This window comes from Bos grunniens, chromosome X, assembly GCF_055505025.1.
Source record: "Bos grunniens cultivar Pamir isolate PY7600 chromosome X, Bosgru_T2T1.0, whole genome shotgun sequence".
Classification (NCBI taxonomy): Eukaryota; Metazoa; Chordata; class Mammalia; order Artiodactyla; family Bovidae; genus Bos; species Bos grunniens.
The window spans coordinates 28,160,092-28,182,830 of record NC_141194.1 but is presented as its reverse complement, the minus strand read 5'-3'; the positions used below and the strand labels follow the sequence as shown (position 1 = coordinate 28,182,830).

The 22,739-nt window shown below is 42.7% G+C and overlaps 2 protein-coding genes and 1 pseudogene across 4 annotated transcripts in view; all 3 read right to left on the bottom strand.

Moving 5' to 3' along the window:
* The window catches only part of LOC147340042 (melanoma-associated antigen B1-like), a 33,876-nt gene extending 12,543 nt beyond the window's left edge, over nucleotides 1-21,333 (bottom strand). The window contains exon 1 of one of the 2 annotated variants that reach the window (XM_086388382.1): nucleotides 21,237-21,333. The gene's annotated coding sequence lies outside the window, so the exon portion shown is untranslated. Of the gene's footprint in view, nucleotides 1-20,961; nucleotides 21,184-21,236 lie in introns of those variants that run through there. The other variant, XM_086388383.1, reaches the window with a different exon arrangement.
* LOC147340041 (melanoma-associated antigen B4-like) overlaps nucleotides 1-21,370 on the bottom strand; it is a 48,796-nt gene extending 27,426 nt beyond the window's left edge. Inside the window, 1 exon segment of the mRNA XM_086388374.1 lies at nucleotides 21,237-21,370. The gene's annotated coding sequence lies outside the window, so the exon portion shown is untranslated.
* Nucleotides 272-21,375, bottom strand: LOC147340040 (melanoma-associated antigen B3-like; annotated as a pseudogene). Its single transcript, XR_015159199.1, has 5 exons — nucleotides 21,237-21,375; nucleotides 14,814-15,012; nucleotides 3,560-3,599; nucleotides 2,825-2,940; nucleotides 272-2,315 (listed from the first exon to the last, which is right to left on the bottom strand). The product of XR_015159199.1 is annotated as a melanoma-associated antigen B3-like (transcript).
* Between the last annotated feature and the right edge of the window lie 1,364 nt (nucleotides 21,376-22,739).

Below are 22,739 nucleotides of genomic sequence, written 5' to 3'. Positions count from 1 at the left end.
CAGTACTTTCATAAAACTTATGTTTACACTATATTGTAGGCTATTAAGTGGGCAATAGCATTATGCCTCAGAACAATATAGATATCTTAAATAAAAACACCTCTTTGCTAAAAGAAAAAAGATGCTAACCATTATCTGAGCCTTCACTGAGTCCATCATTTTTGCTGCTGAGGGTGTGAACATTGCAAGAGGTATCAAAACGTGACACACAGACATGAAGTGAGCAAACGATGTTGGAAACATGGAGCCGAAAGACTTGCTGGAAACAAGGTTGACTGACACAAACTTTTAATTTGGTAAAGAAAAAGAACAAAGAAAAGAAAAGCAGTACCTGTGAAATACAATAACACAACATGCAACAGAGTGAAGTGTGCCTGTAACTGTTAAGGGCAGTTTCCCATCCCAGGCTTTGTCTTTAAACTATGCGGCCCACCATGTGAGAACCTGGTCCCTGGTCACGATTGCCACAGCCTCATCCAGCCCGCCATGCACACAACTTATAATTACTTCCCACTTAAGGACTTCTATTTTCCCAAGGCCCACCACTCCCTTGCATCAGGGAATTCACATTTGACTGCTGTCATGTCACCATTTCCTTTACATGACAGCTGCTTCTCACCTCTGTAATTTTATGGTCAGTGGCTAGATCTTTTTCTCAGCTCTCCAAGTACTAGCATGGAGCCTACTATGAGCAGAGGCTCAGTTCATGTTCAGGGAATAAATGAGCCTGTGAGGATGAGGTTGAAATTATTAGAATTTAATTCTACATTTTGAATTAACCAAGTATATACTGTTGTTTATAATTTTGTAAAACACAGAGTACAAGGCATGAGGAATCCAAATACCATCTTACTTTTCCTATGTTTCTTGATCCCACATATTTTACTGCTTAACTTTTTAATATTTTCAAGGAAATAACATATTGCAATGCCATTTTGTCTTGAACTGGCTTACTAAATAAGATGGAAGCTTCCCCATTTGCTTTACACAACAGAAAAACTCTTATCCTTAAGACCAATAAAAGTGTGACTGATGTTATTCATACACTTAGATTATAAGCTAGGTAAGCTTTCATTTAGGAGCAGCATTAGAAAAGTAGAGAACTTAAAAACACAAGTTTCTTTCTAAATTCCCCATACAGAACAGGAACACCAAGGTATTTTACACTATGAATCCTCGGTGACGTCCAGTCCTATACTACTTGGAACACTGACTACTCTCTTGAGCCTCAAAGTGCAGAATTTGCCTCAGCTTCACTAGGTGTGGAAGGAACTGCTGGGGGAACACTGGGACATCCGCTAGCTTGGGCCCTCTCTTCCTCATCTTTCAAAGCCTCTTCATACCCAAAGTGGAAGGCACTGGGATCCAAATGGTTAATCCTGGCCAGGAACTCCAGGACTCTCATCTTGCTTGCTTCAGCGTGTGCTCTCGGACCCCACAGGAGCTCATAGCATGCTGGATCGTTGCCGGGCACTTGCTGATATTCCAAATACTTCATCTGCACCAAATCTTGGGTGATGAGCTTCTTGGGCTCCCCAAATATGAAGTGCCTCTTCCCAGCATAGATATTCATCTTACCCAGGAAATCCAAGATGTCTTCCTCTGTGGTGCAGTTGCCCTTCATGAAAATCACACCCAGGAGATTCATCAGGAGACCGGTCTTGGAAAAACCCCTGCCACGGTGCACGATCCCGTTGTGGGGGAGATTCATCTTGCTGACAAGGACATAAGAATGCTTGGCAGTGTTGTCTTTCTTCACGTCAATACCAAATACCACCTCCATGCTGTCAGAAGCTCTTTTGAGGATCCTGAGGAATCAATTTTGGTACTTTTTATCGATGATCTTCAGGATATTTGCTTTCTTAAAGGGCTTTTTCATCTTATACATGCATAACAGGAACTGCACCAACAGACTTGTCTGCCTGGTTAATGAGTGTTTTCCAGACCGCACATTGGAGACAGGGGATTGAGAGGAATTTTGCTTTTTCCCAATTTTCCCAAGGGCTCTTTTGGATGATCTTGTGGGAGAAACACCTGCAGGCACAGTGGTGGTGGCAAAGGCCCCCTGAGGACACTTGAGATGGTTCCAAGACCTAGCACTGGACTTTCCCTTAGCATCAACCCCAGGACCAGGACTGGAGGAAGATGAAAGTGCTTCCATCGTGGTGGCAGTGACCTGAGCACCCCTCAGATCCTGGGTGCCATGCTGAGCCTGGCGGTGTTTCTCACAGGTGTGGAGCTTAGCCTTCTTACCCCGAGGCATGGTGACTGTGGTCAGGACAACAGGCAGGAGTGCAGGTAGAACAGCACGTGATCTGGGCAGAGAGGAGAGAGGATGAGAGGGTGTGAGTGCCCTTGGCAGGGAGGCACCACTCAGCCTTTAAGAAGGCCCACTCTGCAGGTTTCCATGTGGGCACTGCTCTACAAACCCAGAGCCTGGGACACTGGTGTCTGCTGCCCTGGTGTACCTCCTGTCAGACAAAGGCTCTCACCAATCCCATACCATCAGAAAGAAGGAGAGTTCAGATACACCTGACTTCCATGACTGGGCTTCTCAGTGCTGTGTGGTGGGTGGGGGTGGGGGATGGTGCTCTCTATTGTTTTCCCTGTTGTAGGGTGAGAGTGATCAACATTGTTCTTTCAGGGTCGTCATGCTGACTCCTCTGAAGCCCTGGGCCTCCTCCCTTGGCATAATTGACGCCATTCACATATTCCAACATCCTCATATCTCTGAACTCTCCAGACAAAAGTGAGAAGACTCACTCAGCTTCATAGATACGGTAGATTTCCACTTGGAAAAGAGCCAAAATTTATGACAACTTACATTTAGAGTTGGTGTTCACCTTAGACCTCGTTCTGGTCTGGGTAGAACTCAGGACTCCTCCCACCAATAACCTGGGTAATTCAGCCTCAGAGCAAAGTCCTGAATTCCCCGAGTTCCTGGAGGGGCAAAGTCAGGATAAGATATACATGACTACCCTTCACTGGAGCCCCCTAGATATGTAGGCACTCTGCTTTGTGATACCACCCCTAAATGGGGAAGGCCCCCCAATCAGTACTTGGGGTGCTCAATTCACTGCAGTTAGGACAGAGGTATCCTCCATCTGCAAGCAGGGGCTACGCCTGACCAAAGCCCTCCCATCCCTGAGACTTCCCCAGGCAGAACTCAAATTGATGGCTCTGCCGGAGCTTCCCAGGGCTCACAGCAGCAGTGAAACTTAGTGCGGCCCTCTTGCTTATGGGCTGAGTGGCCCCTGCCTCAGTCCCAACTCAGTTTTCACCTCGACTCTGGACCAGCACTGGGAATCCACCTTCTGCCAGCCAGAGGCCTGATTGCCGGATAGAAGTCCTTACTTCCAGGAAAGTGTAAAACGGAAGTCAGGATGACTCATTTCTGGCCACGATGCACAGGGTGTCAGATAGCTCGGGGATGCGGGGGCACGGGGAGGATGGGGGCACACGGGGGGTGGGGTTGGGGAAAGCCGTGGGAGGGTGTCCTATGGTCCTCATTCGGAGTCTCCATCTTTATGTCTATTAGAGTCTGACACTCGTCCCTTACCTGAACTCTGTCCACAAGCCTCCAAACAGAGCTTCACCTCCTAGAGTTCAGCAGAGGAGAAGTCAGGGAATTGAGCGCATGGGTGCTGCTTTGTGTCACCATCTTTATTGCCAGTGCTGAGTTAGCACTCAGACCCCTCCCCATGGCTGGAGTTGGGGCCTAGGTTTCTATTATAGAATCAAGTAATCTCTTTGATCTTACACAATCTCTTAGATCAAGATTTACTGATAATTCAGCCTAACAGTGTTGTAGGAACCATCCCCTGCCGTCACAGAGGTGAGACTTGGTGGATTTCGCTTTGTTACAGGAGGAGCAACGGTCCCATGAGTCCACATTCAGGTCCTCACCTTGCCTTCAGATCAGTCCTGGGAATCCACTCTCGTTTAAACGAACACCCTGAACAACAATCAGAGCTCATTGCCACCAGCATGGAAGTTGGGGGGAGCCGATTCTGGTGATGGCTACCCTGTGCGGGATCTCTAAGGGATGATGGCAGGGGTGGGGCTTTGTGGGGACTCCATCGTTCAGTGTTCAGCGGTCCCTGGGTCATCCCCTAGGGTCCTCCCTGCACTGTCTGTCAGAGCCCGAGTCCCCTTACTCCATGGACTTGAGTCCTCCTGCCCCCAAACAAAGCCTTAGCCTCCCCAAATCCCTAGTGGGGAGTCAGGACGTGTCTCTGAGCATCTCTCCTTGACAGTGGCAGTGCCACTCTGTGAGCCTTCCTCCTTGGTGGGAGAGACCCTCTCATTAGCACCGATGGGCCTCACCTTCACTGTGGTGATGGCCAAGACGCCCCCCTCTGCAGAACTGAGGTCTGATCCTGAGAGAAAAAGCCCTTCCCTCACTGAGACCAGACAGAAATGAAGAGGTTTCTCATCCTTATAACTCTGCCTGGAGCCTCTGGGGTTAGAAATAGGGGCAGGGGTGTGTAAAGCCTCCTCATTTGTGGGTCTAGTGATACTTCTTTCTTCACTCAGGGACCTCACCATGGTCCTGGCCAGTCCTGGGATCTGACCCTCCAACCTGAGATTCTCCCTCTACTGAACTGAGGCCATTCTTCTTAGACTGAGACTTTGACCTCATACAGAACTCTAAGACTTGTAATAGGGAATTACAAGTATCCTGTCTGTGCGTTCTAGGTTTGAGAACAAGTATGGGCAGGTCTCTGAATGACCTATATTTTAGGGTGGTTGTTCCTCCAGTCCTCACTCATGTGGGCCCTCATTTTGTCTACTCTTGGAATAATAGGTTCCTGGGGAACACCACATCCCTGCAAAATCTTGAGCAGTGTCCCTAAAGCAAACCTTACAGTTTCATGTTCCAGACTTCATGTGAGATGGGGAAAATGTCACAGAAGGCAGGGGGCAGGATGGGGTACGCTCCCAGAGAAAAATGTTGATCTGTCTGTTTCTGGAGGGGGCGGGATTTAGGATGGGGGGACACATGTACACCTGTGGCTGATTCATGTCAATGTATGGCAAAACCCACAATATTGTAAAGTAATTAATCTCCAATTAAATTAATTTAAAACAAACAAAAAAATACCTTACCCAGAGTCAGTCTCTTATGTGAATTGTTTTAACTGATTTATAGGCATACCTTTAAAAAACTGTACTTCACTTAACCATGCTTCACATATATTGTGTTTCATTACTAACTGAAAGTTTACAGTAACTGTGCATTGAACATAACTATGGCATCATTTCCCCAAAACCGTGTGTTCACTTGGGGTCCCTGGGCCACATTTTTTAAATTTGTGAAATATTTTAAACTCTTCCAGTATTGTATTCCTTATGGTGCTCTGATCAGGTCTCTGTTACTATTGTAGTTGTATTCTAATTTTAAATTAAGCTATGTACATTTTTTAGACATCCTCTAGTAAGTGTACAATAGGATTAACAACTTTTATAAGCACTGGGAATCCCCCAAATTCCTATGATTTACTTTATGGCAATATTCACTTTATTGCAGTGATCTAGAACCCAACACACCATATCTGAAATATGCGCACATTTCTAAAGGAAAGGAGCAGTCCAATATGGTTTTCTGCTCTTTTGATTGAAGTTCTCTGACACTGCATAGAAAGACGATCTTATTGTCACTATCATCCATTTCTCCTCCTAATTGCTGTCATTTCCTGAGGTAGCCTTCAAGGCTTTGTGCCTGACGAAGTGTATTGGAATATATCCAGAGTCCTTACTTTTATCCCAAGATACATTTGAGTGTTAAGGAACACAAGATCTGCTTTAGACCAAGAGGAGTATAACAGCGTCGGATCTAGAGGAATTCAGAGAGGGATCTAATTCCAGGCCTATCAGTCACTAGTGTTCCCCAGCAATGGCTCACTGCCTGATGCACCTAGAAGCCAATACTATGGAACAGGCTTTTGAGAGACAAACTTTATTTCAAGGTGGAGTGGCAAGAAGACATGAGGCAGGGCTCTCAAATCTGTCTCCTCAACCCAGAAATTGGGGGTAAAATGAAAGGATTTAGAGGAACTGCAAACTTGGAAAGTATTTGGCTACTCTTGAATTAGTTCATTTAAGCTATTCATGTTGCTAGAAGCCAGATTTTCCTTATTGAAGGACTTCATACAGTTCTCCCCTGGCAACATTCCTACTCTGAGAGTTCCACAGACTGAACCCTCTTGGTTCTGCAGTCATCCTGGAAACATAGGCTCCTTTTTGCACATGCACAGTGCTGCCTCTAAAAATAACTCAAGGTTTGATTAATCAACAACCTGTTTTAAGAAGGCAAAACCACTTTAAACTGCTCAGTGTTTTATGTTTCAATCCCCCCATTTCTCTTTGTACATTCTTCAAGCTTGTGGGAAATCATCCTCAATTTGGTTAATGGTTCTCAAAGTGTATAAAAACTGATAATCCCAGGTCCAAGATTTTTGTACCAACAGGACTGGAGTGTTATATAAGCATTGACAAGGTTGGATTAATTGGTATTTAAGAAAGGTGATTATCAGAGGCTTCGCTTCCTTCACATGTCTCTTTATAGGCTATTGCTTTAAATTTGGAGTTTTGGTGCCTGGATGGAATTTATTACTATTAGGTCAGCTGTCTTGGCTCTTCCTGGCCACTCATCAGTCCTAACTGAGCTCTGTAGTTGACTGACTGATTTCTTCCACTCTAGTGCTCAAAATAGTTTACATCTTGACCAGCAGAGAGCCTGGACCAACTGTCTTTAACCAATGCTTGCTGCCTCTTGCCAGCCTTCATGGATTGCAGCCATCATCAACCAACACTCTTATTAGGAAATTGATGTCTCTGGATGACGCCGAAATATTGGCTTCCCCTGGAAAACCCTTGCATTCATGGGAGCTGTAGGAAAGCCATCAGGACTTATCTATCTTGGCTCAGAGCACTTTGTTACTTTAAGAAGAAAAAGGGGCAAACTAGAGGCATCTCTCCTTAATTTAGGACCCAATTCCATCTCCTAGTTTGGTTTCTGGGAAGAGTTGGCCGTATGAATTCCCTGGAAAGCCACTGAGAAGAATGGACAGTCTCAAGGTGACCAATTTGCATTTGAGGGTTCACTTAAAGAACCCTGAAAAGTTTTCCATTAGAGGTGGCTGTCATACCATAGCTTGAGAGTCACACGTGCTACCCAACTTCTAAGGAATTTGTCCAGTTCCATGACTGGAGCCCATTTGGTCAGAGGCTCCTAATATTTCCACCCTGCCATGTGCTGAGGACCAGCTTGTCTACTGAAGACAGGCCCATGGAATTTCAGGCTCTGTCTCACTCTCCACCTTGAAAATCTTACCTAGTGAGGAGGAGGGTGAAAGAGTTATTGCATCACATTGAAGAAAGTGAAAGAGGAAGCTGTCTTAGACTCAGGCAGAGCTGAGTTTCAGAGAGCAACTCAGGAGAACACATGTTAAAACACTGATTTCTGCACTTCCTTTCTGAGCATGCTGAGGTTTAATCTTTCTGGTAGATGACCAAATCATTTTACCCCTCCAGCAGAGACTACAGACATGCGAATCTAGATGTCTGGGCAATTTCCAGGGGGAATACATTCACCGCAAGTCCTCTATGTAGCCCATGGCCTTTAGCACCACAACCAATGGCTATTTCTCCTGGTAACATTTGATTTTTAACATCACACACACACACACACACACACACACAAGCAATTCAATTCTAACTCCCTGCTATTCTGGCTGATACAAAAGAGGACTAGACGTTTTAGTGAGGAAACACCAGAATGTGTCCAATTGTATAAAATTCCTCTAACATGGGCTCATGGTTTGTTCTTCTGCAGGGAGAGAATTTTCCTGCATTACACTCCCTCATTTTACCTTTATGCTCACACCACAACAAGGTAATCAGGGCTGGTTTCATTAATAATACACTTGGGTGAAATTCAAAGGATCATAGGAGACTACTACAAACAACTATATGCAAATAAAATGGAGAACCTAGAGGAAATGGACAGATTCTTAGAGGTACAACCTTCCAAGATTGAACAAGGAAGAAACAGAGAATGTGAAGAGACCAATGACAAGTACTGTAAAACAGTGATTTAAAATTTTCCAATAAAAAGCCCAGGACCAGACGGTTTCACAAGTGAATCTATCAAACAGTTAGAGAAGAGTTAATGCCTGTCCATCTCAAACTCTTCCAAAAAATTGCAGAGGAAGGAACGCTCCAAAGGTCATTCTATGAGGCCACCATCACCTTGATAGCAAAACCAGGCAGAGAAACACACACAAAAAGAAAATGACAGGCCAATATCACTAAAGAACATAAATTCAAAAATAGTGAATAAAATACTAGCAACCCAAAAAGAAAGTCTCTTCAATATCAAAAGATTATGATAAATGAAGGAAAACCAGATAATCCTGGTTAAGGAATTTAGACCTTTTTCATATATGGAAAGATGCAAGAATCGGGGCTCACTGAAATCATTCCTTTGATATGAACTTCACATATCTGGGGCCCGTATCCTGTATTTTTACATCCTGTTGTTCCCTCATGGTTCACCATCCATGGTGGCTGCAACTGTCGATAACTGACAGTGTTTATTCACTGATACAGCAGGCAGCATTCCAATTCTCAGTATTAATCAAAAGTTACAAAGTTTAATTATACAAAACGAATAAGTTCTAGGGATCTACTATATAATATAGAGCTTATAGTTAAAAATACTATATTGTACACTCTCTAAGAGGTCAAATCTTATGGCAAGTGTTCTTATCCCAGACACAAAACATAAAGGGTGAGAAGGCATCTGTCAAAATGGCCATCATCAAAAAGTCTATAAACAATAAATGCTGGAGAGGGTGTGGAGAAAAGGGAACTCTCTTGCATTGTTGGTGGGAATGTAAATTGATACAGCCTCTATGGAGAAGACTATAAAGTTTCCTAAAAAATTAGGAATAAAATTACCACATGACCCAACCATCCCACTACTGGGCATAAACCCTTAGGAAACCATAACTGAATAAGACACATGTACTCCAATGTTCATTGCAGCACTATTTACAACATATAGGCCACAGAAGCAACCCAGATGTCCATCGCTGAATGGATAAAGGAGCTCTGGTTCATGTATACAATGAAATACTACTCAGCCATAAAAAGACCATATTTGAGTGAGTTCCAATGTAGTGGGTGAACCTAGGGCCTATTATACAGAGTGAAGAAAGTCAGAAAGAGAAATATAAACATCGTATCCTGACACATATACATGGAATCTAGGAGACAGCATTGATGAATGTATTTGCATGGCAGGATGGAGATGCAGACATAGAGGACAGACTTGGTGACACAGGGTGGATGAGAGGGAGGGACAAACCGAGAGTAATACTGAAACATACACATTACCATATGGAACATCGACAGCCAATGGGGATTTCCTGTGTGATGCAGGGAGCTCAAACTTGTGCTCTGTGAAAACCTAGATGGGTGGGAAGAAGTGGGAGGTGGGGGGATGTTCAAGGGGGAGGGGACATATGTATACCTATGGCCGATTCATGTTGATATATGGCAGAAATCAACACAATAGTGTAAAGCAACTACACTCCGATTAAAAATAAACTTAAAAAAGGATGAGAGGGAAATTTTGGAGGTAATGGTTATGTTTATGGCATAAACTGTGGTGGTCATTTCACAGGAATAGACTTATCTCCAAACTCATCAATAAATAAATCAGAAAAATACTGGTTAGCAAGGAAAACTAGCATATCCCAGTTAAGAGTATGCCACTGAAGGTCACCATGAGGTAGACATCCTCAGTGGATGTAACTAAAAGCTCCAAAATGTTTGAAGGGCCCCAAACTTACCTATCTGTCACTTGTCCTTTTTCATAAACCACTCCCACTTTCATTAATTTAACCACCCACAAGTGTCTATTCCTTCCCTATTGTTTGCCAAATTACAGTCAAGATAACTTGATTTCAATTATTATTAATTTTTTAGTGCTGTGGGCTCTGGCTCTCCCAACTAGACGGCAGAGTGTGCCAGTCCAGCGGCTTCAAGGCATCATCCCTCCTCAGGGGAGTGCCACCCTGACTTCTGGGAAACGCCACAGACAGAAGACAACATGAATAAAGCATCTAATCTCCACAGGGTTTCCCTGTACTGGAATAAGAGCACAGGACACATTCCATGCCAGCTTCACATGATGTCTCTCTGATTTACTCATAATCACAAAGCACAGGCAGACTCAGAAAATACTGCAGGTTTGGGTCTCAACCCCCAAAGGAAAGTCCATATCACAATTGAGTCCAGCAAATTTTTTGGTTTCCCAGTGCTTTCATAAAATTTATGTTTATACTATACTATAGGTTATTAAGTGGGCAATAGCATTATGCCTCAGAACAATATAGATATCTTAAATAGAAACACCTCTTTGCTAAAAGAAAATAGATGCTAACCATTATGTGAGCCTTCACTGAGTCCATCATTTTTGCTGCTGAGGGTGTGAACACTGCAAGAGGTGTCAAAAAGTGACACAGACATGAAGTGAGCAAACGGTGATAGAAACATGGAGCCGAAAGACTTGCTGGAAGCAAGGTTGACTAACACAAACTTTCAATTTGGTAAAGAAAAAGAACAAAGAAAAGAAAGCAGTACCTGTGAAATACAATAAAGCAACGTGCAACAGACTGAAGTGTGCCTGTAACTGTTAAGGGCAGTTTCCCATCCCAGGCTTTGTCTTTAAACTACGCGGCCCACCATGTGAGAACCTGGTCCCTCGTCATGATTACGACAGCCTCGTCCAGCCCGCCATGCACTCAACTTATAATTACTTCCCACTGGAAGACTTATACTTTCCCGAGGCCCACCACTCCCTTGCATCAGGGAATTCACATTTGACTGCTGTCATGTCACCATTTCCTTTACATGACAGCTGCTTCCCAACTCTATAATTTTATGGTGAGTGGCTAGATCTTTTTCTCAGCTCTCCAAGTACTAGCATGGAGTCTTCTATGAGCAGAGGCTCAATTACTGTTTAGGGAATAAATGAGCCTGTGAGCATGAGGATGAATTTCTTAGAATTTAATTTTACATTTTTATATTAAGGAAGCATACACGGTCACTTATAATTTTGTAAAACACAGACTACAAAAGATGAGGAAACAAAATACCATCCATCTTACTTTCCCTCTATTTCTTGATCCCACATATTGCCCTGCTTAATTTTTTCATACTGTCAAGGAAATAACATATTTTAATGCCTTGTTATCTTGCACCAGCTGACTAAATAACATGGAAGCTTTCCCATTTGTTTTACACAACAGAAAAACTCTTATCCTTAAGACCGATAAACAACAATAAGTGTGACTGCTGTCATTCGTACACTTAGAATATAAGCTTTCATTGAAGAGCAACCTTTGAAAAGTAGCAAGAACATAAAAGCACAGATTTATCTCTAAATTCCTCATACAGAACACAAATCCCAGGGAATTATACACTGTGCACCCTCTGGCATGCCCCGTTCTATACTACTTATAGGACACTGAATGCTATCTTCAGCCACAAAGTACAGAATTTGGCTCAGCTTCATTAAGTGTGGGAAGAATTGCTGGAGGAACACTGGGACATCTGCTGGCTTGGACCCTCTCTTCCTCACCTCTCAAAGCTGTGATACCCAAGATCTCTGATAGCTAACAGAAGGAGTAGGATTGGGGGGGAGGGGGCGGTGAGAAGCCTGGCGGGGTGTTCTACAGTCCTCATTCAGAGTCCCCATCTTCATATCTCTCAGAATCTGACACTCCTCCCTTTCCCGAACTGTGTCCACAAGCCTCCAAACAAAGTTTCACCTCTAAGAGTTCGGCAGGGAACTCCGGGAATTGAGCACATGGGTGCCGCTTTGTGTCGCCATCTTTACTGCCCCATGCCTGGTTCGCACTTGTAGCTCTCCCAGTGACTGGAGTTAGGGCCTAGGTTTCCTTCATTTACAGAATCAAGTAATTGCTTATCTTACAGAATGTCTTAGATCAAGATATACCAAAGAAATCGGCCTAAGAAATTTGTAGGAACCATAACCTTGCAGATCACAGAGATGAGACTTTGGGCATTATCTTTGTTACAGGACGGGGGAATGGTCCCTGGAGTCCACATTCAAGTCCTCACCTTACCTTCAGATCATTCCTGGGAATCCACTCTTAGCCACACGAACGTGCTAAACATCAGTCCGAGCTCTTTGCCACCAGCACGGAAGTTTTGCAGAGACACTTCTGGCTATAGCTGCCCTGTGCACGATCTCTGAGGGATGATGGAAGGGGAGGGGCTCTGTGGGGACCCCGTCATTCAGTGTTCAGCAGTCCCTGGGTCATCGCTTAGGGTCCTTACCATGCCATCTGTCAGAGCCCGGAACCATTCGCACTACGGACTTGAGTCCTCCTGCCCCCAAACGAAGCCCTCACCTCTCCGAGTCCCTAGTGGGGAATCACGGGGCTTCTCTGTGCATCTCTCCTTGACAGGGGCAGCGCCACTCCATTAGCCTTCCTCCTTGGTGGGAGAGACCCTCTCATCAGCACTGATGGTCCTCATCTTCCCAGTGCTGATGGCCAAGATGCCACCCTCCTAAGAACTGGGGTTCCATCCATTCCCTCGCTGAGACCAGACAGAAATGAAGAGGCTTCTCATCCCTGTAACTCTGCCTGGAGACTCTGGGGTTAGGAATAGGGGCAGGGGTCTGTAAAGCCTCCTCATTTGTGGGTCTAGTGATACTTCTTTCTTCACTCAGGGACCTCACCATGGTCCTGGCCAGTCCTGGGACCTGACCCTCCAACCTGAGATTCTCCCTCTACTAAACTGAGGCCATTCTTCTTAGACAGACTTTGACCTCACAGAGAACTACAAGGCTTATAAGAGGGAATGTCCTGTCTGGGCATTTTAGGCCTGAGAGCAAGTTTGGGTAGGTCTCTGAATGCCCTGTATTTTATGGTGGTTTTCTCTCCAGACCCCACTTATGGGGGCCCAAATTTTGTCTCTCTCTTGGCTTAAAGGATTCCTCGGCAACATACATCCAGCAAACTCTTGAGCAGTGTCCCTAATGCAAACCTTACAGTTTCAGGTCCCAGACTTGACCTGAGATGGGGACAATAACACAGAAGGCAGGGGGCAGAATGGGGTGTGCTCCCAGAGAAAAATGCTGCTCCATCCTTTTCAAAAGCCAGAGTCAGTCTCTACTCATGACTTGTTTTAATCGATTGACAGGCATACTTTTCAAACATTGTACTGCATGTAATCATGCTTCACAAATACTGTGTTTCGTTACAAACTGAAAGTTTATGGTAACCATGCACTGAACACGTCTATGGCATCATTTTCCCAACATCATGTATTCACTTGGGGTCCCTGTTCCACACCTTGTTAATTATTTAAATATTTTAAACTCTTTCCTTATTTTATTTCTTATGGTGCTCTGATCAGTTGTCTTTGTTACTATTGTAACTGTTTACATTTGTAAATTAAGCTCTGTGCATTTTTTAGACATCTTCTAGTAAGTGTACAATAGGATTAACAACTTTTATAAGCACTGGGAATCCCCCAAATTCCTAATGATTTACTCTATTGCCATTTTCACTTTATGGCAGTGATCTAGAACCCAAGTCACCATATCTGAGATATGAGTACAATTCTAAAGGAAAAAAGCCATCCAAGATGGTTTTGTGCTATTCTGATTGAGGTTATCTGACACTGCACAGAGAGACGAACTTACTGTCCGTATCATCTGTTTCTCTACTTTATTCCTGTCATTTACTGATGTAGCCTTCAAGGCTTTGTGCCTGAAGAAGTGTATTGGAATATATCCAGAGTCCTTGCTTTTATCCCAAGATACATTTGAGTGTTAAGGAACACAAGCTCTGCTTTAGGGTAAGAGGAGTATAACAGCATCGGATCTAGAGGAATTCAGAGAGGAATCTAATTCCAGGCCTATCAGTCACTGGTTTTCCCTAGGAAGGGCTCACTGCCTGATGTACCTAGAACCCAATACTATGGAACAGGCTTTTGAGAGACAAACTTTAATCCAAGGTGGAGTAGCAAGAAGACAGGAAGTGGGGCTCTCAAATCTGTCTCCTCAACCCAGAAATTGGGGTAAAATGAAAGGGTTTAGGGGAACTGAAAACTTAGAAGCTAATTGGCTAGTCTTGAATTAGTTCATGTAAGTATTCATGCTGCTAGAAGCCAGATTTTCCATATTGAAGGACTTCATACAGTTCTTCACTGGCAACATTCCTACTCTGAGAGTTCACAGATTGAACCCTCTTGGTTCTGCAGTCATCCTGGAAACACAGGCTCCTTTTTGGCACATGCATAGTGCTGCCTCTATAAATAACTCAAGGTTTGATTATTCAACAACCTGTTTTAAGGAGGCAAAACCACTTTAAACTGGTCAATGCTTTATGCTTCAATCCCCTCATTTCTCTTTGTACATTCTTCAAGCTTGTGGGAAATCATCCTCAATTTGGTTAATGAGTCTCAAATTCTGTAGAAAATGATAATCCCAGGTCCCAGAGTTTTCTACCACCAGGACTGGAATGTTACATAAGCACTGACAAGGTTGGATTAATTGGTATTTAAGAAAGGTGATTATCAGAGGCTTTGTTTCCTTCACATGTCTCTTTTCAGGCTATTGCTTGAAGTTTGGCGTTTTGGTGCCTGGATGGAATTTATTACTATTGGGTCATCTGTCTTGGCTCTTCCTGGCCACTCCTCAGCCCAAACTGAGCTCTGCAGTTGACTGACCAATTTCTTCCACTGTAGTGCTCAAAATAGTTTACCTTTTGGCCAGCAAACAGAGCCTGGACCAACTGTATTTAAACAATGCTTGCTGCCTCTTCCCAGCCTTCATGGATTGAAGTTGACATCAACCAGCAGTCTTATCAGGAACTTGATGTCTCCCTGGAAAGCCCTTGCATTCGTGGGAGCTGTAGGAAAGCCTTCAGGGCTTCTCTGTGGCTCAGAGTGCTTTGTTCCTCTCTAGGAAGAAAATGGGCAAACTTGAGGCATCGCCCCTTAATTTAGGACCCAATTCCATCTCCCAGTTTGGTTTCTGGAAAGCATTGGTTGTATGAGTTCCCTGGAGAAACCACTGAGAAGAATGGATAGTCTCAAGGTGACCAGCTTGGATCTGAGGGTTCACTTAAAGAACCCTGAAAAGTTTTCCATTATTATATGTGCTTGTCAAACTGTAGCTTGAAAGGAACACGTGCTACCCAGCTTCCAAGGAATCTGTCCCACCAGTTCCAAAACTGGAGCCCATTTGGTCACAGGCTCCTAATGTTTCTGCCCGGCCATGTGCTGAGGGCATGCTTGTCTACTGAGGAGGGTCCTATAGAAGTTCAGGCTCTGTCTCAGTCTCCACGGAGAAAAACTTACCTACGGAGTAGGAGGCTGAGACAGTGATTGCATCCCATTGAAGAAAGTGAAAGAGGAAGCTGTCTTAGACTCAGGCAGAGCTGACTTTCAGAGAGCAATTCAGAGGCACACACATTCAAACACCGATTTCCTCACTTCCTTTCTGAGCATGCTGGGGTTTAATCTTTCTGGTAGATGACCAAAATACTTTACCCCTCCAGCAGACATCACCAACAAGCAAATCTAGGTGTCTGGAAATACATTCACTCCAAGGCCTCTATGTAGTCCATGGCCTTTAAGACCACAACCAATGGCTATTTTTCCTGGTAAAATTTCATTTTTAACATCACGCATGCACAAATATATAAAAGTAGTTCAGTACTACCTCCCTGCTATTCTGGCTGATAAAGAATAGGACTAGACTTGTTAGTGAGGAAACACCAGTATGAGTCCTATTGTATGAAATTCCTTAGCCGGCAGGTTCTTTACCATCTGATCTAATGGGGGAAGCCCAAAGACATTGCATCCCTAGTACTGATTTATCTTATAACTGGAAGTGTGACGTTTTTACTTCCTTCATCTGATTTTTTTCTTTATTTTTATTTCATTTAATTTTTAACTTTACAATATTGTATTGGTTTTGCCATATATCAATATGAATCTGCCACAGGTATACACGTGTTTCCCTTCCTGAACCCTCTTCCCTCCTTCCTCCCCGTACCATCCCTCTGGGTCATCCCAGTGCACCAGCCCCAAGCATCCAGTATTGTGCATCAAAACAAGGAAAAATATTTTTTCTTTTCTTTTATATCTATATGAGATGACGGATGTTCCCCAAACTTACTGTGGCAATCATTTCATTGTGTGTGTAAGTCAAATCATTGTGCTGTACACCTTAAACTTACCCAGTGCTATAAGTCAATTATATTGCAATAGAACTGGAAGGAGAAAAAAAAAAAGAAATTCCTTAGCCAGATTAGGGTGCATTCTTCTGTGTGTGGGGCGGAGACTTTTCCTGCTTTATACTCCCTCATCTTACATTTATGCTTAGACCACAACAAGGTAATCAGGGCTGGTTTCATTAAGAATACACTCGTGTGGAACTCCAAGTATCATAAGAGACTACTACAAAGAATTATATGCAAATAAAATGGACAATCTAGAAGAAATGCACAGATACTTAGAGAGGTACAGCCTTTCAAGACTAAACAAGGAAGAAATAGAGAATGTGAGTAGACGGATCACAAGTACTGAAACAGTGATTTAAAATTTTCCAAAAAAATGTCCAGGACCAGGTGGCTTCTCGGATAATTCTGTCCAACACTTAGAGATTCTATCAACCTCTTCCAAAAAGAATTACAGAGGAAGGAACACTCCCAAGCTCATTCTATGAGGTCACCATCACCCTGAGAGCAAAACCAGACAGAGAAGCACACATGAAAACAAAAGAAAAAAGAAAATGACAGGCCAATATCACTGAAGAACCCAGATGGAAAAATCCTGAACAAAATACTAGCGAACCAAAAAAGACAGTCCCTTTAATAAGTGGTGCCTTGAAAACTGGACAGTTACATGTAAAATAATGAATTTAGAACATTCTCTAACACCATACAAAAAATAAACTCAAAATGGATCAAAGACTGAAATGTAAACCCAGATTCTATAAAACCCTCAGAGGAAAACCTAGGCAGAACACTGTTTGACATAAGTTGCAGCAGTATTTTTTTTCTTTTAGTAAAATGGTTTTTGATCCACCTTCTGGAGTAATGAAAATAAAAAGAAAAACAAACAGGTGACCTTTCATTAAAGTCAAAAACTTCCACAGAGCAAAAGAAACGAAAAACAAAAAGACAACTCACAGAATGAGAGGAAATATTTGCAAACAAAGCAAACAACAGTGCAATAATCTCCAAAATATATAAATAGCTCATGCACCTCTGCGTCAAATAAACAATCCCATAAAAAGTAGGCAGAGTGGATAAACAAACATTCCTTCAAAGAAGACATACAGATGACCAAAAAGCATATGAAAAGATGCTCAACATCACTAATTATCAGAAACATGCAAATGAAAAGTACAGTGAGGTATCACCTCACACCAGCCAGAATGGTCATCATCCCCAAATCTGCAAACAACAAATGATGGAGTGTGGAAAAAAGGGAACACTCTTGCTCTCTCGGTGGGAATGCAAAGTGACACAGTCACTATGGGGAACATTATGGAAGTTCCTTGAAACATGAAAAATAGAGTTACCATATGATTTACCAATCCCACTCCTGGTACATATCCAGAGAAAACCATGATTCATAAATATACATGCACTCCAATCTTCATTGCAGCACTATATACATTAGCGAAGATATGGAAGTAACCTCAATGTCTATCAACAGAGGAATGAATAAAGCAAATGTTGTATATATATACAATGGAATATTATTCAGCCATAAAAAGAATTAATTAATGACATGTGCAGCAACATGGACGGACCTAGGGAATGTCATACTAAGTAAAGTAAGGCAGAGAAAGACAAATAGCATATGTTATCACTCGTAAGTGGAATCTAACTTTTAAAAAGTGACACAAATGAACTTGCTTCCCTGGTGGCTCAGCTAGTAAAGAATCTACCTGCAATGTGGGAGACCTGGCTTTGATCCCTGGGTTGGGAAGACCCCCTGGAGAAGGGAACAGCTACCCACTCAAGTATCCTGGCCTGGAGAATTCCATGGACTGTATAGGCCATGGGGTCGCAAAGAGTTGAATAAGACAGCGACTTTCATTTCACTTCACAAATAAACTCATTTACAAAATAGAAACCAACTTATGGATATCGAAAACAAGCTTATGATTACCACGGGAGAAATGTTGGGGGAGGGATACTTTAGGAGCCTGAGATAAACATAGACGACTGTTGTGTCTGACTCTTCGTGACTCCATGGACTGTAGTCCACCAGGACCCTCCATCCATGGAATTTTCCAGGTCAGAATACTGGAGTGAGTTGGGATTTCCTGCTCTAGGGGATCTTCCTGACCCAGGGACTGAACCCACTTCTCTTGTGTCTCCTGCATTGGCAGGTGATTCTTTGCCACTGTGCCACTTGGGAAGCCCACATCTACAACTAATATATATAATAGCAATAATCCCAAAGAGCCTACTGTATAACACAGGGAACTCTACTCAATAATCTGTAGTAATCTGTATGACAAAAGAATCTGAAAGTGAGTGAATATGTGTATGTATAACTGAATCACCTGAAACTAACACAACATTTTAAATTAATTATACTCAATAAAATTCAATAGAAAAATAATACTACCATAATATCCAGCAATCTGACTCCTGAGCATATATCCTGAAAAAAATCATAATTCAAAAATGGAACAATCACCCCAATGTAAATTGCAGCAATATTTACAATACCCAAGACATGGGAGCAACATAAATGTCCATCAACAGAGGAGTAGATAAACACGTGGTCCAGAAATACAAAGAAATATTATTCCGCCATAGGAAAGAATGCCATTTGCAGCAACATGGATGGACCTAGGGACTGTCATACTAAGTGAAGTAAGTCAAAGACAAATATATCCTTCATCTGTGGAATCTAATTTTAAAAAGTGATAAAATGAACTTAATACAAAACAGAAAACTTACCGATCCTAAAAATGAACCTATGGGTACTAAAGGGGAAATGTAGTGAGGGAGGGAAAAATCAGGAGCTTGGGATCAACGTACGTACATACCTATATATAAAATATATAAACAATAAGGACCTCCTGCATAGCACAGGGAACTCTAATCAATATTCTGGGATAACCTATATGAGAAAAGAAACTAAAAATGAATTTATATATATATATATATATATATATATATATGTATATGTGTGTGTCTGTTTGCTATATGCCTAAAACTAACACAACATTGTAAAACAACTATACTCCAATAAATTAAAAAAAAATAGACTACCTGGGAATATATCTGGAGAAAACCATAATTTGAATAGGAACAAGCACCCCCATGTTCCTTGCAGCTCTGTTTACCAGAGCCAAGACATGGAAACAACCTAAAGGTCCATCAACAGATGCAAAAGATGTGATACATAAATACAATGGAAGAATACTCAGCCATAAGAAAGAATGAAAGAATGCCATTTTCAGCAACATGGGTGGACCTAGAGATTGTCTGAGTAAATCAAAGACAAATACCGTAGTATATTGCTCACAGGAAAATCTAATTTTTTAAAATGACACAAATCTTATGGACTCTGTGGGAGAGGGAGAGGGTGGGAAGATTTGGGAGAATGGCATTGAAACATGTAAAATATCATGTATGAAACGAGATGCCAGTCCAGGTTCAATGCATGATACTGGATGCTTGGGGCTGGTGCACTGGGACGACCCAGGGGGATGGTGTGGGGAGGGAGGGGGGAGGAGGGTTCAGGATGGGGAGCACATGTATACCTGTGATGGATTCATTTTGGTGTTTGGCAGAACTAATGCAATTATGTAGAGTTTAAAAATAAAATAAAATTTAAAAATAAAAATAAAATAAAATAAAATAAAATGACACAAATGGACTTATTTACAAAACAGAAACAGACTCACAATTTGAAACAGATTCATGGTTACCTAGCAGAACTTTGTGGGCAGGGATACATTAGAAGCTTGAGATGAACATACATACACATACAACCAATATAGAAAATAGATAACTGAACAGGACCTCCTATACTCAATATTCTGTAATAGCCTATATGGGAAAAGAATCTGGAAAAGATTGAATATTTGTGTAACTGAATCACTTTGCTTTACACCTGAAAGTAACACAAGATTGTAAATCAACAAACCTCCGATATTTTTTTTTTTTAAAGAATATCCATCTGTAACAATACCTCTGTGATGTCACCTTAGGCAAAGGGGAAAACCCCCATCACCTCCATAAAGCAAGGTTTCCAGTCCAGGAGCAAGGTGTTTTATCTCCCGATTCAGAGGACCCTCATGAATTACAGCTTGAATAAAGTCTCACCACATTCATCCCATAGCCAACTCCTATTAGCCAATCCCAATACATAAAACAGTCAGACACAGACAAATATAGGCAATTAAATCCAAAGGCCTGGAACCTTAAGCCAGTGTTCAGACCTCTAACCCAATCATTTGAGCACCTCAGTAGCTCTAACCTCTGACATTGTCCTCTTAGGGTGGGTCTTTAACCCAAGACTGTAGCCTTAGGATTCTAATCAGACAGAAGAAACTCTCCTAGGTGGGACTCTAACCCAGGGTGGTGTTGTCCTTCTTCAATCAATTCGTCACGTCTGACTGTCTGCAACCCAATGGACTGCAGCATACCAGGCTTCCCTGTCCTTTACCTTCTCCTCGGGTTTGCTCAAACTCATGCCCACTGAGTCAATGATGCCATTCAACCGTCTCATCCTCTCTAACACACAGTCCTGATGAGATTATTAGACTACAGGCACTTCATATAGCACATTTATTTTTTTAAATTTTATTTTATTTTTAGACTGTACATAATTGTTTAGTTACAGGCATATTTTAAGGAGTTTACTCACCCCAAAGATGTCTGATCCAGGAGCTGTTTCCTTCCTTAAAAGTGAAAGGAGCCCCAGAAGCCAGAGGAGCCCAGAGTGCCATGGCTAGCAAACAGGAACCCGAGAGCCAACTCTCTAGACAAACTCAGTATAGGTGGGCACTCAGGGTTGCTGTTGAGGGCCCCCAGGGGCTACAGTGCATCAAGCAGATGGTCACAAGTCCTAAACCTCAACAAGGCTGCCCAAACTCACGGAACATGGGCTCAAGCCCGATGCTCAGAGAAGTCAATACTTACGGCAAGAGCTTTAGAGAAAAGAGCTTTACTGCAAGGCCAATCAATGCAGGAGGCAAGGTATCAAATCTCTCTTCAATCCAGGAGCCTAGGTGCAATCTAAGGGGTCAGGGGAATTTCTAACTTTGAAGCTAATTGGCTAGCCTTCAATTAGTCCGTTTCAGCTACTCAGGTTACAGGAAGCCAGGTTTTCCTCACTGAAGGACTTCTAACTTTGTAAATGGCCTGGGGCCATATTTCTCTTCTCTGAGTTTTGCAGACAGAAGAGCTTGGCTCCAGGGTCATCCTGAGGTCATGTGTTCCTTCTTGGACACATGCAGTTCTTTCTTTGTAAAATGACTCAAGGTGTGATTAATCAACAATCTATTTGAGAAGGTCAAACCAGTTTAAGCTGGTCAGTTGTTTCACATGCTGTTTCACTAGCCCCCTGAACCCCAGCACATTACTGAAACTCCTAGGCAAAGTAAATCACAGTCAACTAAAGGTTGCCTAGCAAGGAAAATTATGTAACATTCAAAGCAGAGGATGTGACATAGAAAGTGCTTGAGGTAGAATCTTTCCCAGTTGGAAAGAACTCAGAGTTCTTAGAAATTTTGTCATTGATCAGTATCTTCCCTCCCAGATACCCTTTCATCTAAATAATGAATATTTCCACGTATTTAAGTACCAACAAAAATCTAGAACTTGCCTAGAATTTGCCCAATTACACATAAGATAAAATAATGGAGTAGGTCCTTAAGGAGAGGTCTCTGGCTCCCTCAACTCAGTGTAAAGGTCACCAGTCCAGGAGACTGTGGATTCTCTCAGGCCCTCCATCTGAGGATCTGGCTGTGGTCACCACTCCCACTGTCTCTCTAGCCCACCAGGCAACTTCCCTTGAAATGACCTCTCGCTGAAGGCTCTGCATTTTCCTAAGGCTTCGAAGTGAGACTGTGTATTAAAAAAAGGAGATATCCGTTTGCTGACAAAGGTCCCTGTACTCAAAGCTATGGTTTTTCCAGTAGTCATATATGGATGTGAGAGTTGGACCATAAAAAAGACTGAGTGCTGAAGAACTGATGCTTTCAAACTGTGGTCTTGGAGAAGACTCTTAAGAGACACTTGGACAGCAAGGAGATCAAGCCAGTCCATCCTAAAGGAAATCAACCCTGAATATTTATTGGAAGGACTGATGCTGAATCTGACTCCAATACCCTGGCCACCTGATGCGAAGAGCTGGCTCATTAGAAAACACCCTGACGCTAGGAATGAAAAATTGAGGGCAGGAGGAGAAGGGGGCAGCAGAGGGCAAGATGGTTGGATGGCATCACTGACTCAATGGACATGAGTTTGAGAAAACTCTTGGAGACAGTGAAAGGCAGGGAGGCCTGGTGAGCTGCAGTCCATGGGGTCTCAAAGAATCAGACACAACTAAGTGACTGAGGATGCACACACACACACACACACACACACACAACACTCCATGATATGTATATATCATATATCTATCCATTGATACATCAACGG